The sequence below is a fragment of the Gopherus evgoodei genome, chromosome 2, assembly GCF_007399415.2.
Source record: "Gopherus evgoodei ecotype Sinaloan lineage chromosome 2, rGopEvg1_v1.p, whole genome shotgun sequence".
NCBI classification, from domain to species: Eukaryota; Metazoa; Chordata; order Testudines; family Testudinidae; genus Gopherus; species Gopherus evgoodei.
The window spans coordinates 77,871,119-77,886,218 of record NC_044323.1 but is presented as its reverse complement, the minus strand read 5'-3'; the positions used below and the strand labels follow the sequence as shown (position 1 = coordinate 77,886,218).

Here is a 15,100-nt window from a genome sequence, read left to right as displayed (position 1 = left end):
GCTCTTAAAACAAGGAAAAATCAATCAGATTCTTAAAAAGAAAGCTTTTAATTAAAGAAAGAAAGGTAAAAATCATCTCTGTAAAATCAGGATGGAAAATACTTTACAGGGTAATCAGATTCATAAAGCCCAGAGGAACCCCCTCTAGCCTTAGGTTCAAAGTTACAGCAAACAGAGGTAAAATCCTCTCAGCAAAAAAGAACATTTACAAGTTGAAAAAACAAAAATAAGACTAACAAGCCTGGCCTGGCTATTACTTACAAGTTTGAAACATGAGAGACTGATTCAGAAAGATTTAGAGAGCCTGGATTGACATCTGGTCCCTCTTAGTCTCAAGAGCGAACAACACCCAAAACAAAGAGCACAAACAAAACACTTCCCTCCACCAAGATTTGAAAGTATCTTGTCCCCTTATTGGTCCTCTGGTCAGGTGTCAGCCAGGTTTACTGAGCTTCTTAACCCTTTACAGGTAAAAGAGGCATTAACCCTTAACTATCTGTTTATGACAGGTGGAGTAGGAGGGAATTGGGAATCAGACTCAGGATTAGATTTTGTTACAAGCCCTCCACTCCACATGAACATTCCCAATGCAGACACTGAGTAGGAACTCCACACACAGAGGGTGGACAGGATCAGGACCCTGAGACATTCTTCTGTAAAGGGACCCACTTGCACACAGTTCTATTACTGTGAATGAGATAAATGAGATGAAATAAGGTTTCACTTGAGTGGGTCCCTTTGCAAGATCAAGGCCTCAGGCCTACTCCCATCAGTGAAGTCAGTCATGTGCATACCTGTTTGCAGATGGGTCTTAATTTGGAAACTGGGAATTTTAAGATATGTTTTACGGCACGTAAAATGGTCAGTAACCACTAGTTTGCATGTGGAGAGGGAGCTCTATGTCCAGCTCTTTAAGTTCAACAGAAGGAAAAGGCAGCACTGAGACTTCAAAGCCAGAAGAGGGTCCCAAGAACTGTTTGCTTTCAGTGTGGCTGCTCACACGGACGGAATGAAGCAAAAGCACGAGTCTGTAAGACCTGGGCCTGTATGGATACCACTCCATCCCTACCACCAGACAAGAGGGGAAGACTTTTTCCCTCTGGCCTGCCAGAAATTTATGGAAGGAGGGCAATATAGTCCAGTGACAAGGCACAGGACTGGGAGTCAGGAGCCCCAGTTATGCAACTGTTAACAGTGGGAATAGTGATACTTAGTGAAACACTGCAGAAGTGTTATCATCGTCCTCAACACCTAAAGCTTAACAGAAAATTAAATTGCCCTCTCACAGGTCCTCAGCCACATTAGTTGAAAATTGATAATATAACTGACTGTGTATTTTTAAATATTTCCCTTTTTATTATAATCTAGGAAGGAAGTTGGAAGAAGAAAAAAATCTCAGAATTAACATAAAAAAATGCAGTACGCCCACCCCTCACCAAACCACTCTTACAGGATCTACAGAAAAACAGGATTATCTTTCTGAGAAACTGATTAGGAAAATGATCTTTATCAAGAGGGAATGAAGTTTCTAAGAGTGATTTTCTCCTGGATACAAGTAAAGGCAACTTACTGTTTGCATCCAAGGATCTTTGATAGGTCTCATCACTGTGGTATCTCAAGCTTTGTCTACACTGGACTTTCATCAGCAAAACTTTTGTCATTCTGGGGTGTAAAAAACAAAAAAATCCGCAACAACCTCCCACCTCTCCATACCGCCCAAACAACAGAAGTTTTGCTGACGACAATGCCATTGCGAACAGCGCTTTGTCAGCAGGTGTGCTCTCCTGCAGACAAAGCTACCACTGCTCATTGGAGGTGGACGTTTTTTGTCAGCGGGAGAGCTCTCTCCCGCCGACAAACAGCAACTACACTGTGTGCCTTTTAACAGCATGGCTATAGCAGCACAGCTGTGTCGTTAAAAGCTGCGTATTGTAGACATAGCCTAAGTACTTCCCAGGTACTTTCAATCTGCATAACAAAGTCCCTAGTAGACTTCACAAGCCTTCTTGTCCCTCTCCCTTCTCCAGTAGAAGATATTTTTCTACACACACAGACAAAGCTGTAAATTCCTGCTTCTTTTATCGTCACAAGGGAAATATCTGGAAGGGCTGGTGAGAAAACAGGACAGAGTCAAGAGAGTTATTTGTTTTATTCCTAGCCCTGACACTGACTTCCTGTGTGACTATGCACAAGTCACAAACTCTCTGCGCCTCAGTTTCATCTTCCTATGAACTGTACATAATTGATCATAACGTGATTTAAATAAGTAATGTTCATAAACCATTGAGTCATCCAATGAAACTGCTGTATATTAAGTAATTGATATATTTTGTAAGTAAATTTTTTACTAAAAAGCAGGAAACTACAGATGTGCTGATTTTTTAAAAAGAAAAAAGCAGTTTTGTAGAATAACTACAAAATCATGAAGAGATTAAGCCATGTAGTTGAAGTAGCAAATACCATTAATCAAGTCTGCCTTAGAAGAGAAATATATAAAACAGAACAACAATTCTCAAATAGGATTTTAAATATAGGGCAATAACAGAAAAGTATAATATCAAAAATGTTTAAATTTTTTTTTGAAACCTCAGTATCAACTGACAGTCATCAACAAAACAAGTTTATTTTTATTCTAAGGCTTCACCTAAATCAAAAACCTTGCTCTATAGGTCGGCAAACAAGAAGATAGGTTCTCCATATAACATTTCCTTTTGTTAAATGCTCTCCATTTCAAATATAGCTTCGCTATGAAAAGGAAAATAAAGTATGTTACAAGGGGGAAAGATTTTTTTCAAAGGCACATATAGCAGTTAGGTGCCTAATGCCCATTGGCCCATGCATCTAACTACAGTTGTGCCTTTGGAAAAAATTTCCCTCATTAATCAATTTCTTTCATAGTCATTCAGAGCTGGACAGCAACTTTCAAGCTACTGTATTCCATTGAAATAACCTTTATTCATACTGTTCTCATTTATCAAAATGTCTGACCTCTAAAAGGGTCAAAAATACAGTATTGCCAACCCCAAATATTGAAAGAGTCAGAGTCTGAAAAAAAAATATCAGGAGATGGACTTAAAAATTAAGAAATTTTTAATAATTGAGTCTTTTTATTTGTGTTCTGGTTTACGAGCTTTTAGGGGTCCCATTTTAAAGCTTTTCTCCACAACCAGAAAGGCTGGAAACTTTGACTAATAACAAAAATCTGAGATGGTCATGTAACCACATGACTTCAGCAGCTGGAGCTTTAAATAAAACTACTGTCAGAAGAGTTGACAATGCCTCTCTGCGTACATGCCTGAGAGCCGAAGCACTTGAAGACTCACCAACCCAAAACAATCTAAGTCGATGGAGGAGAGGTGAAGGAAACTGTTAATAAACAAGAGTTCACACCTGTTAACCTTTACTCACATGAGTAATCCCACTGAAATCAATGGCTCCTCTCACATGAATCAGACTATATTGGAGCCAATGATGCTAATCAATCAGAAAAAAGCTGCAGAATCTTTCCCATTTATTTTTTTGTAAGCAACAAGTATTTTATTAACAATAAAAATGCATATCAGGAAAACCACTAATAAGAGATCTGATAGACAAGTTAAAAAATAACTCCAAGGGGAAAAAAAAAAGAATTTATCAATCCTGCAAAAGTAATATGAATATCCAGAAAGTGTTGATCCCAAAATGCACTCAAGCAATATGAATCTCAGTGACTCTGGGTTTTAGTAGCCATTTGTTTCTATATTCTTCCTCCTCCTCATAAAAGAAACAGCTTGGGTACTGTCTGGATAGAAATGTAAAGGGATAGTGCAAAACTGTCTTTATAACCATTAGTTTGAGCAATTCAGGTTTCCCATTTAGCATGGTTTCTGGAACCGTTTTTACGTGCTAGAAATTCTAAGCAGAAGCCTAAAATGTTAGCAGCCCAGCATAGCCAATAAGAACATTAAAAAGCCTCCTAGGCTGACAGGCTATATACAGTGACATGTTCTGTAGAGACACTAAAACCGTCCAGTGGAGAATTTTTTTTAAGAAGCCCTAGAATTCAGTCTATATCCGAAACAGGATTTCCTCCCTGCAAATCATTTGTTCCAAAATACTCAAACAAAAAAAATGCGTGAAGGCTGGGATTATAAATTAAATACTGATCACTCACCCAATCATGGAGGAAACATTCAGACAAATTAATTGGAACAGTGGTCTGATACACACATTAAAAACCCCAAGAAGTGCACTATAAAAAGGTGGGCAAACAGAGCAACCTCCAAAATTGAAGTCAGAGCCGAATGTGAGCTCGACAGCTAACAGAGAATGATTACAATTAACACTCACCACAGCAGTACATTAATTCAGAGCATCTGCAACCTCCTTAATCCTTGGAAAAAAACTATCCCTAACAGATTAGGATTTCAGCACATGCATGCATACCTGATCTGCTATATAAAAGGAAACGTTACCCACTGCCTCCCTCTTTCACAAGAAAAAGAAAAATCTTAAATCTATTTCTTGCAGGGAAACCCTTTCTCCAATCTCCCCCTCCCCAAAAAAATATCTACCAGAGCAGTAACCAGTGCATCATCTGCAGACTGAGCTATCTTTTTCCCCTAGCTCTGACTCTGAGCATGCTCTATCAGCAGTGTCCTATCACTCCAGCTGGCTCACCTCAATTTGTTAGCCTCCCAGAGGTCAGCCCTGCATGCAGGATGATTTGCTGCAGTATTCCTGCAAATTCCCCAAAGGCAGCCACAGTGAAACAAATACAATGGTGCTGTTTTACACAGCTGAGCATGACTAGGAGACAGACAGAAAGCTGTTTTTCTGGTTGTTTTTTTTAAACAGAGCTTGCTTTTAGGTTCATAAATAAATAAATAAAGGCTCCACACAAAGAAACAAAAGCGGGGGGAGGGGGTGAGGAGGGAGGGCAGAAAGAATGCCAATCACCAGAAAAGGAGACAGCTACTGTAAATGCCTTTTCGCAATTCCTTCAGCAACTTGTAAAAGCTTTGCTAGCTATGACGGCCAGTGAATGGCTCAGTATAGAATATGCTACAAGCATACACCTTCACAATATAAGGGATCGTGTTTTTAAACAAACTATTTCTTACTGTGAAAACAGTTTTTGTGGAAACGAAAGTCACAAAATTTAACTGTATTTAATATGAAAACACTGAACTAGATCCAAGTTAGATCGGAGCAATTGCTTCTCAGTCCACTAGGTGGTTGCAAGTTCAGAGTGATTTTCCTAGCATCCGCCTGCAGAACTCACTTCCCCACTTGCTGAGTTCAGCAGACTAGTTTAGAAGATTTGTGCTCAGTTTTCATTTGTCAAGTCCTTGATCCTGAATTCAGATCCAGGCCCAAGAGCCCAATTCTGCAAACACCACTGAACAAAATGCTTATGACTTAGGCCATGGCTACACTAGAGAGTTGCAGTGCTGGTGAGGGGGTTACAGCGCTGCAATTTAGGATGTGGCCACACTTGCAAAGCACGGCCAGCGCTGCAACTCCCTGGTTGCAGCGCTGGCTGTACACCCGGTCGAGCCTCGGGTGTAGGGATTCCAGCGCTGGTGATCCAGCGCTGGTCAGCAAGTGTGGACGCCCACCAGCGCTTTTATTGACCTCCGGGGTATAAGGAGGTATCCCAGCATACCTTAGAAGCTTCTCTGGTAATCATTCACACTCCACTGCCCTGGGCTCAGCTGACCCCACCTTTAAATGCCCCGGGAATTTTAAAAATCCCCTTCCTGTTTGCTCAGCCAGGTGTGGAGTGCAATCAATCATTCAATCAATCAGCGACCATGCCTCCACGCCCCAAACAAGCCCCAGCATGGAACAATTCCGAGCTGCAGGACCTCATCAGTGTTTGGGGTGAGGAAGCTGTGCAAGCACAGCTGCGCTCCAGAAGGAGAAATTATGATACCTATGGGCAGATATTGCAGTCCTTGCTGAGAAGGGGCCATGAACGGGACGCGTTGCAGTGCATGGTCAAAATAAAAGAGTTGAGGAGTGCTTACTGCAAAGCCCGTGAGAGAAATCGCCGCTCAGGAGCTGCCCCCACAACCTGCCGTTTTTACAAGGAGCTGGATGCCATACTTGGGTGTGACCCCACTGCCAATCCGAGGACCACGATGGAGAGTTCAGAGCAGGGAGAAGTGGGGGAGGGTGTAGAGGAAGCCGACAGTGAGGCTACTGGCATGGAGGGAGACACCCCGGAGTCCCAGGAGGCATGCAGCCAGGAGCTCTTCTCAAGCCAGGAGGAGGCTAGCCAGTCGCAGCAGCTGGAAGTTGCTGGTGAGGAAGAAGCTGCGGAGTGTGCTCGGGGTAAGCAGATTTTTATGTTTTGGGAGAGGAGGGTTTGGGTTATGGTTGCCTGCATGCATGCCTAAATGTGGAATAGCCCATTGATTTGCTCTATCACGTCTCTGTAATCTGCCTCGGTAATCTCTTGAAAAGTAGCAGCCAGAGCGTGCGCAATTTGCTTTCTCAAGTTTATCGGGAGAGCCACCGTGGTCCTTGTCCCGGTCAGGCTAACTCGTCCGATCCACTGTGCAGCGAGGGGTGGGGGGACCATGGCTGCACACAGGCAAGCGGCATAGGGGCCAGGGCGGAATCCGCATTGCTGTAGAAGACCCTCCCTCTCTTCCCAGGTAACACGCAGCAGTGATATATCTGGCAGTAGGAAACCCTGTTGAGAATTTAGGGATACTTGAGTGCAGGGCGCCAGGTTCGCGGTCCCCCCCCAACCCCGCAGTGTGTTCCGGTCTCCCCACACCCTTCCAGCACGTAGCCAGCCCCGCGGTGTGCTCCAGTCTCTCCCCCTCCTTCCCAGCAGGCAGCCAGCCCCGCGGTGCGCTCCGGTCTCTTTCCCCCCGCTTCCCAGCAGGCAGCCAGCCCCGCGGTGCCCTCCGGTCTTCCCCCCCCCTTCCCAGCAGGCAGCCAGCCCCGCGCTGCGCTCCAGTCTTTCCCCCCCCCCGTTCCCAGCACGTAGCCAGCCCCGCGGTACGCTCCAGTCTCCCCCCCCCGTTCCCAGCACGTAGCCAGCCCCGCAGTGTGCTCCGGTCTTCCCCCCCCCTGCCCAGCACGTAGCCAGCCCCGCGGTGCCCTCCAGTCTCTCCCCCCCTTCCCAGCAGGCAGCCAGCCCCACGGTGCCCTCCGGTCTTCCCCCCCTTCCCAGCAGGCAGCCAGCCCCGCGATGCCCACTGGTCTTTCCCCCCCCCCTTCCCAGCAGGCAGCCAGCACAGTTGTGCGTTTCCCCCCCCCCTCACCAGCAGGCCGACAGTTATGCAGACCGCCCCCCCCCGCCAACAGCTCACCCCCTTCCTGTTCACTACTGTCCCCTGTGCAGGACACCATCTACCTCCTCTACCCAGTGCAGATAAACCCCAGTGACCCATCGGTCAATTCCCCCTCCCAGGTGCAGTCGGGGCAGAAACACTCACCCCATTGCTCGCCATGCCTTCGCTTCCCTGGCCTCTCTGTGTTATGTTAGGTATGTGGGAAGGATGCTACAAAAAGTCTAAAAACTCCTTCACTGTGTGATAATAAACAATGTAGCCTCTGTGTATTACATGTTTCTATCTATGTTTTTTTTAGTGACCTTGACTAATGCAGCCGGATCACCGGCCTCACGTCGCTTGCAGAACTTGAGAAAAAATCCGCGAAAATCAAAAGAAGAATTGATCAAAGCAGTTATGATTCACAACAACAGAGAAAGTAGGAAGACGCAGGAATGGAGAGAGAAAATGTATGAGTGGAGGCAAACACAAAGCAGGAGAAAGGAATTGGCTACCAAAAAAACCTCAAAGCACATGATAAGCCTCCTGGCTCGCCAAACTGACTCTTTCGAGTCTCTCGTAGCCATGCAGGCAGATCTGTACCGCGGTAACCCACACCCCTCCCAAAGCTCTCTTTCTTGTTCCCCAGTATTTGCACAAAACACCTTTCTCCAGCAGCCAGTTTCTTATTACCCTCAGCTGCCTCCAACACCTGTACGATCACCTACCAGCCCTGATAACTACAATTCTTACCCTGTGCACTCCACCCCCATTACCCTGCAGCATAGTAATCCTGAAGTGCAGCAGACATTGAACAGTAATCCAAACAGGACATATTCAAACCTCTGAATGTACAGTCCACCACCCTAACCCCCCTGGCCTTTTATGTACTGTACTTTGAATAAAGGATTTTATGGCTTTTACAATACGTTTTATTATTGCAGGAAGTGGTAAATATTGTACCTCAAGATAGAAAGGAGCACAGCAAAGGCACCAAACATTACTGTTGGCTCTTAGCATCAGATTGCTCCCTTAAGGCATCCCTAATCCTTGAAGCCCTTTCCTGGGCCTCTCTAGTAGCCCTGCTCTCTGGCTGTGCAAATTCATCCTCTAGACGTCGAACCTCGGAGGTCCATTCCTCACTGAATCTTTCACCCTTCCCTTCACAAATATTATGGAGGGTACAGCACGCGGATATAATAGCGGAGATGCTGCTTTCCCCCAAATCTAGCTTCCCATAAAGACACCTCCAGCGGGCTTTCAAACGGCCAAAAGCACACTCCACAGTCATTCTGCACCGGCTCAGCCTGTAGTTGAACTGGTCCTTGCTCCTGTCAAGCTTCCCTGTATACGGTTTCATGAGCCATGGCATTAAGGGGTAAGCGGGGTCTCCAAGGATCACAGTGGGCATTTCGACGTCCCCTACTGTGATCTTGCGGTCTGGGAAAAAAGTCCCGGCCCTCAGCCTCCTGAACAGGGCACTGTTCCGAAAGATGCGTGCATCGTGCACCTTTCCAGGCCATCCTGAGTAAATGTCAGTGAAACGCCCACGGTGATCCACAAGCGCTTGCAGAACCACGGAGAAATACCCTTTGCGATTAACGTACTCTGATGCCAGGTGGGGTGGTGACAGAATAGGAATATGCGTCCCATCTATTGCCCCTCCACAGTTAGGGAAGCCCATTTCTGCAAAGCCATCCACAATGTCCTGCACGTTCCCCAGACTCACAGTTCTTCTTAGCAGGGTGCGATTAATGGCTGTGCAAACTTGCATCACCACCATTCCAACGGTGGACTTTCCCAGTCCAAACTGGTTCGCCACCGATCGGTAGCTGTCTGGAGTTGCTAGCTTCCAGATTGCAATAGCCACCCGCTTCTCCACTGGCAGGGCAGCTCTCAATCTCGTGTCCCTGCACCGCAGGGTAGGGGCGAGCTCAGCACACAGTGCCATGAAAGTGGCTTTTCTCATCCGAAAGTTCTGCAGCCACTGCTCGTCATCCCAGACTTGCAGGACGATGTGATCCCACCACTCAGTGCTTGTTTCCCGAGCCCAAAGGCGCCGTTCCACGGTGCTGAGCACGTCTGTTACTGCCACAAGCAATTGAGTGTCTTGAGCGTCAGGCGTTTCAATATCATCGTCTGACTCCTCACTGTCACTTTGCAGCTGAAGGAATAGCTCCACTACCATGTGTGATGTGCTGGCAACATTCATCAGCAAGGTCCTCAGCAGCTCAGGCTCCATTTGTAACAGAAATCTCAGAAATCGCGCTGCAGACTCACAATGCCGCCAAACTGCTCGGAATGTGCAGCAAAGAACCAAGGGGCGTTGGAACAGGAAGCAGAAAGACCCGCACACTTCCTTCCCCTTCCCACAAGCCACAGCGCCAAAGTGGGATGAGGTGCTCTGTGGGATAGCTGCCCACAATGCACCACTCCCAACAGCGCTGCAAGTGCTGCAAATGTGGCCACACTGCAGCGCTGGTAGCTGTCAGTGTGGCCACACTGTAGCACTGGCCCTACACAGCTGTACAAACACAGCTGTAACTACCAGCGCTACAAAACTGTAAGTGTAGCCATGGCCTTAGAGTAGTCTCACAGCAACCAATGGAATGACTGAGATTACTCCCAATAGTAAAGTCCCAGTAGTAAATCTCTCACACACACACAAACACAATAAAAATGGTTGCCCTCTGACAAGATGCAGGGTTTCTCTTGCTCCTGGCAACAATTATCCTAGCTGTTCAAAGGAGAAAGTACAAAGCCCCATCCACATACCTTAATTATTCACATTTTGTGTAAGGGACATTCGGTTTGAAAAACTCTCAGTTATGAATGGTAGCGGTATGCTACCTGGAGCCCTTTTTGAAAAGTGTAGGAAGAGCCCAGAGCAGTCAAGCTAGCGTCTCTTTTTTGATTCATACTATAAATCATTAGGGAGAAAGCTAAATGGATTTATGCTACATATACACTGGGTCATACTGTAATTTCACACTTTGGATTTATACCAGTTGGATCTATTAGCTATTTGGCCAATTCTAGCATAATTGTCTCCAGGAGCACCACATGTACTGATTTGGATCTTGATCCTGTAAACTCTTATGTGTGTGCATAATACTACTACACAGTTCAACTGAACTTAAAAAGACTACTCGTATTTGTAAAGTTACATGTGAAAGTATCTGCAGGATTAAGACCCGAGTTTGTTTCTAATTTAGGGGGGTTGAGAGTGAATTTTTGTAATATTAAAAAGACAAATAAAAACCAAATATGCAAGGGGGAAAAAAACAACACACCAACCAACCTAAGCATTCTGTAAAACTGACAAAGGATCTTAACAAAGCAAGACCTTCAAAGTAAGTCTGATGAAAAGATGACCCGAAAGTAATGTTATTTGCATTAGAGAAGCACAGGATTAAAACATATGGCTTCTGATGCGCTGCTCTAGAGCACTGCTTTTCTGCTTTAACATTCTCATACAGAACAAGCAAAAAGGATCTTGCAAACACAACAGAGAGAGACTGCACAGAGTCATCCTTCTGTCTTTAACTCACCTCACTGTACGCTGGCAATGCAGGGCTCAGGGGAAGTAGGGCAGTGTGTTGTGGGTCAGGATAGGAGCTTTTAGTCTGCCCATACTGAGCTTCAGAGTTTTAACTACACATGGAAACAGCTATACATCTATGTCTATCTCAGGCCTGCCGCTATTGGAGTCAACATGACCCACAGTTCTACAGTCCTTGCACTCACAAGACTTTCAAGGCCCAATCTAAATCCCACTGAAGTCAATGGGAGTCTTTTCACTGACTTTAGAGATTTTCAGATCAGCCCCTTAATTATTTCAGTGGGAACTTTGGTTTCCAAAGACTGCACCACTAGGCCCTTCATCTTAGCTAATGTTTGCTTTCTATGATAATTGACTTTGTTTGGAAAAACAAACTGGTCTTTATTTACCAATAAGAACATCCCTTTATAACAATGGAGGTGTTTCTAGGGATTTAAAGAGGTGTGGCTTATCATGTCAAGAGGAAGTTGGTTCACATGGCACATTGTAAAGTAATGCATCTACTATAAGGTGCATGCACAGCAAAAACACTCACTCATAGGAGAACCATCAAGATTGTTGTGCCTCCAAAAAAATACGTAAATCTTACGATAGTATCTAGATTTTCAATGTCCTCCCAACACAGGGGAAAATAACCCACAATTTAACGGAATTTTGGCATTTGTCAAACTCAATGTCCCTTTAAGATGTAACCCCAAGGTTAAAGGTTTACAACAAGAACCCTGATCCAGTAAAGCACTTCAGCATAAGCTTAATTTTAAGCACACAGTCCCACTGAAGTAAACTCATACGCTTAAAATGGAGCACAAGCTAAAGGACTTCATGGGATTGGAGCCAGAAACAGTATGACAGTGTGACCCTCACCCTGCCATGAGCTGCGTGTAGACAGATCCTTGCACTGTAGGGTACATATGCACTGCAATGGGGAGGTATGATTCCCGGCAGGGATAAACAGACTCATACTATCTCAGCTCAAGCTAGTGAGCTAAAAACAGCAGTGTGGACACTGCAGCACTGGCAGCAGCTCAGGCTAGCCACCAAAGCTTGGACCAAGAGGGTTGGGTGGGCTTGGACTAGGGTTGCTAACCCTCCAGGATTGTCCTGGAGTCTCCAGGAATTAAAGATTAATCTCTAATGAAAGGTTATGTCATGGAGTGAAACCTCCATGAAACAGCCAACCAGAACTGGCAACCCTAGCTTGGGCTCGGGCAGCTACCCCAAGCCATTCCTTGTGCTGCAATGTCCACTCTGCTCTTTTTAGTGCACTAGCTTGAGCTGAGCTAGCGCAAGTCTGTCTGCACTAGCACTCACACCTCCCAGCAGCTATGTAAACATATTGGTAGAGTCCCACTGAAGCGAATGGGGCTCCGCATGGACACAGGAGGTCCCCCCAGGATCGGAGCCTTGATAACTTACTTAAACATAAAATTTAATTATAAAGCCCCTGTAATAGTAACTACAGTATTTATCTGTTACTAGTGTGATACAAAACACAAACTGTTGCAGCCCCAGACTGCAGTCAAATAAGCTGCCCACTGAACACCGGCCCTGAGCCAGGAGAATGCTAGTCAAACCTCATTAAGAGATCAATAAATATTTAATTCACATAGTAAAGTTTCAACCTTTAAACACAGCACCATGTAAAGAAAACAATGAACGTCTTGGAATCCCCCAAAAGTGCTACCACATAAACAGACTGGAGGAGAGGTTTGAATAGCCTTCTTTTAGGCCAAGGGAGGGTAAGCAGCAAGGAAACAGTGTTGTTTATGGAATCTTTGCCTTGTACATAGATATTGCAGGAGAACCTGCGTCACTCCCAATTATAACATTTATTATTTAAAGACCTAGAAGAACACTCCAGAAGAAATTGTTCTTCCTGCAGTGTTTTAAAATGAAAAGCAATTCTCCATTTAAAAAGGGAGCACACAAAAAAAAACATGTCAAACTACTAGAAGCTTCATTGTATGCAGTTTTGTTGAAGCCGTATTGGTCCCTGGATATTAGAGAGACAAGGTGGGTGAGGTAATATATTTTATTGGACCAATAAGAGTTCGATGTAAGCTCCAAAGCTTGTCTCTCTCACCAACAGAAGTTGGTCCAATAAAATATATTACCTTACCCACCATTTCTCTCTAGAAGCTTCCTTGTCTTGTTGACAAATGTCAGGTTTCAGACAGGGCAACAATGGTACTTGGTGTACTGAAACCAGGGCTCCGGACATCTAGGATGAAAACCTAGTTTCATAGAAGTTAACAGGAAAACTCCCATTGACTTCAACACGGCTGGGCTTTCAACCACAAACTGGATTCCAAAGAGGAAAGTATTTTGATGGGGGAATAGTATTTTCTCCCAAGACACTTCAAATGAAAAATTCCACTTTGAGCATCTTCTCCAAATGGCCCTCAAACAAGTGCATGGTAAGGGAGTACACTGGCTAAAACAGCTAAAATATAAATACTTATATTATACATATTTATTTTAGACTGATATGTTTATTCACACAAACACACACAGTTGCCTACATACACACACACCCATGTAAATATGCACATGCTTTGTGTTCTCTATCTATATTACACAGTAATGTAATAATTGGAGATACACCAATCTCCTAGAACTGGAAGGGACCTTGAAAGTTCATTGAGTCCAGTCCCCTGCCTTCACTAGCAGGACCAAGTACTGATTTTTGCCCCAGATCCCTAAGTGGCCCCCTCAAGGACTGAACTCACAACCCTGGGGTTTAGCAGGCCAATGCTCAAACCACTGAGCTATCCCTCCCCCCATAATATATCCGCTGAGGAGGCGTATACTAGCCATCTGAATTTTTCACATTTTAAATCTCTCTCCTCACCCTGCTTGGAGTTGCATTGACTTTACTGAAGTGTGACACTGGCTCTGGTCCTACCATTAGTTGCATGCAGAAGGACTGCTGCACCGAAAAAGAGTCCCCAGATTTCAGTGGGGCTCCATACAGAAGCAGCAGTCCACTTACCTACAATATATTGCAAGATTGTGGCCATGGTGAAACGAGTGACACAGAAGGGTTTCACATTTATTCTCTCAGTAGTTTCCAAATCACATTTGCTCATTTTACAAGTTGAGAGATGGTTTTTGCACTCATGCTTCTAACTGAACCTGGGATCAGAAAGTCAGGCTGTGTTCATTCTGGTCCACATTTCATCACCGGTAGTAACAATTTTGCAGCAAGTATTTAACATACTATTTGGCTAACACACAAGACAGGACAGGATTCAGCTCCCTCTTCCATAGCTGCATAGGCCATGCACTGCTAACGGTAATAAAAACTGGCAGGGCAGTAAAGGAAGTGGACATAACTGAGACACACGGGGATAGAAAAAGGTTCACTTGGTCAATTCTGAGACATCAGTTGCAATGTTAGGCCTCCATTTGTATGACATCACAAAAAGAACATGCTCCCATTTTGCAGATAAGGAAACTGAAGCACAGAGAAGTGAAATAAACCTGCCCAGGCCACACCAAGCCAGGACCAGGACCAGAACCCCTATCTCCAAGACTGATGCCTTATCCACCAAGCAACACTCAGGAACAAAGGAATTCTCCCAGGTAATTCTCATGAAGTCGCTGCATACATCAAGGCTGAATTTGGCCCCATGGACCAACCGAGATGCCGGAGCCAGCAGACAGAGTATAAGAGAGTACATTTTAAATGTGCCGAAGACGGAAGTGACAAGGAGGACTAATCGCTTGTTCCAACCTGGAAGATGCCAAGAAACACAAACTCTCCTCCAGCACATGCCCCAAAACATCTGCAACAGGGGAGGGAAATGAGATCCCTACAGCATCACCAGGGAAGTAATACAGAAGAAGCCTGCACTAGCTGGAGGTGGTTTTGGAAAAGTTAAAGCCTCATTAAGAGTCATTCTCAGGATATTAAAATATATATATCTCCCTAATGACACCTATGGAAAGGATAACTCAGCAAGTGCAAAAATGAAATCTAGCATAGGATCATGAAATGAGGCAGTTCAAGCAAGAAAAAAAAAACCATGTGAATATTTGAGGTGGAATGGGGAGCATTCTACTGTCTTCACTGGCTTATGCATTCTCTTATAAGGGGACCATAATAGTCTTAGCACAAATTATAACATGCCTCTGTTTCCCAGCAAGATTATAACTGGATTGTTTGTAGCATCTGGCTTCTCACTAAGCTTCTGTTTTCCATTATGTTCAGAGACTACATGTTTTCCGCTTCCCCTAAACAAAACAAAGTCCTAGTACTTCAAAC

The 15,100-nt window shown here is 44.8% G+C and overlaps 1 protein-coding gene across 7 annotated transcripts in view; it reads right to left on the bottom strand.

Annotated features, from left to right (window-relative positions):
- Positions 1–15,100, bottom strand: part of POMGNT2 (protein O-linked mannose N-acetylglucosaminyltransferase 2 (beta 1,4-)) — a 165,912-nt gene that overhangs the window by 108,881 nt on the left and 41,931 nt on the right. Inside the window, exon 1 of one of the 7 annotated variants that reach the window (XM_030551043.1) lies at positions 4,660–4,757. The exons of 5 other annotated variants lie outside the window; for them this stretch is intronic. The gene's annotated coding sequence lies outside the window, so the exon portion shown is untranslated. Of the gene's footprint in view, positions 1–4,329; positions 4,602–4,659; positions 4,758–15,100 lie in introns of those variants that run through there. One more of the 7 variants, XM_030551042.1, reaches the window with a different exon arrangement.